Source organism: Euprymna scolopes, chromosome 39 (genome assembly GCF_053919585.1).
Source record: "Euprymna scolopes isolate OS-2025 chromosome 39, ASM5391958v1, whole genome shotgun sequence".
NCBI classification, from domain to species: domain Eukaryota; kingdom Metazoa; phylum Mollusca; class Cephalopoda; order Sepiida; family Sepiolidae; genus Euprymna; species Euprymna scolopes.
Window position 1 is genome coordinate 38,212,532 of NC_136520.1, and position 1,472 is coordinate 38,214,003.

The following is a 1,472-nucleotide window of genomic DNA, read 5'->3' on the forward strand; positions in this document are numbered from 1 at the left end:
GAGAGAAAGGGTCGGACCGCCCATTTGACGACTGCTCGTCAAAGATTGAAGGGTTATTTTGAATATTTTATGGTCAAGGTCAAATAAAAGCCCCAGACATTAAATAACAAGGGATGACTGAATAAGTCGGCAAGTTGGTGTGGCCGTTGATAATTTGGACCAAAAAGAAACAGTTTAGTTGAGGACTAACTAAATTTGAAAAAAAAAAAAAAAAAAAAAAAAAATGAAGAAAAATATAAGCAAAAAATGGATATTTCGATAGGATCTGACCTTTTCTTTTATCCGATGGGGTGTGAAAAATTTCAAGATTTTTTTTTTTTTTTTTTTAAATAGCTGGATAAGGTCGTGGGAGCAAATAGTGAAAGAATTCCCGAGTGTTAGATGTAAGAAGAAATCCGGTAACAACAAACCACTGACAATAGCACGCCTGAGCGGAGCAGGGATACCAATGAGTGGCCTCCACCGAAACCTGGATAGCGTGCACGAGCTGCAACCATCAACAAAAGCCAAGTGACAGCAGGGACATTTAGGGTTTGTAATGCTTTTAGGGCACACCCTAATAAAATAAATAATTCTATACAAGCTTCTGAAATGACAAACGCAACAACTTCATAAAAGGTTTATTGAGGAGAATGTGGTATTTTCCTTGTAGAAAGCTGGACTCCAGCATCTGGTATTATCGCGGTAGTTATTCCAGTGGAATCGTCGATACCGTAGAGATAACACCGAGGGAGAGAGAGAGAGAGAGAGAGAGAGAGAGAGAGAGAGAGAGAGCGATAGAGAGAGAGAGAGAGAAGAAAAGGAGGTCCGTTCCGTTTGGTGTCTCTCTGCGTAAGAATGAGTTGTTCTTCTTCACACCGGATGCTGGCCGATTTCCTTTGGGGATAGGAAGTATCAATGCGCCGTACCCCTGACTGGTCAAGATGTGGCCGAATAGCACAGTTGAGAGGCATTGATTCGAAGAAGAAAAAAGTCCCATTTGTTTCTGCTACAGACCCCAAAATCTGTCCCTAAGCCGTGACTAAAAAGAAAGAAAAAATAAAAGAAAAAGCAAATATCAAAAGCACAAATATTTTTCTGATTGTTTTTATCCGTGAGAAAGAGAAAACGAGCAAGTAGTTTGAAGGGTGTATGAGTCTACCTTTGACGGGGAACTGAACATAGTTATCTTTCCTCAATCGCATAGATTAAATCATAGAGAAGGACCGAAAAAAAAAAAAAATGAAAAAACAAAACATAAAACAACAACAACAACAAAACAAACAAAAAACCCCCACATGTTTTGCATGCACATGACCCAATGGGTTGCAGTTGCAGAGAAGTACTGAAAATAAAAGGGGGAAAAAATGGAAAAGATAAACTGTTTTGCATCTACATGGTTTAGTCACCTTAAAGGCACTAGTAAAGTGAAAGAAAAAGGGAGTTGATCACCCGGAAAAATATGCATGCGTAGACGAATATAAAACCCCTGA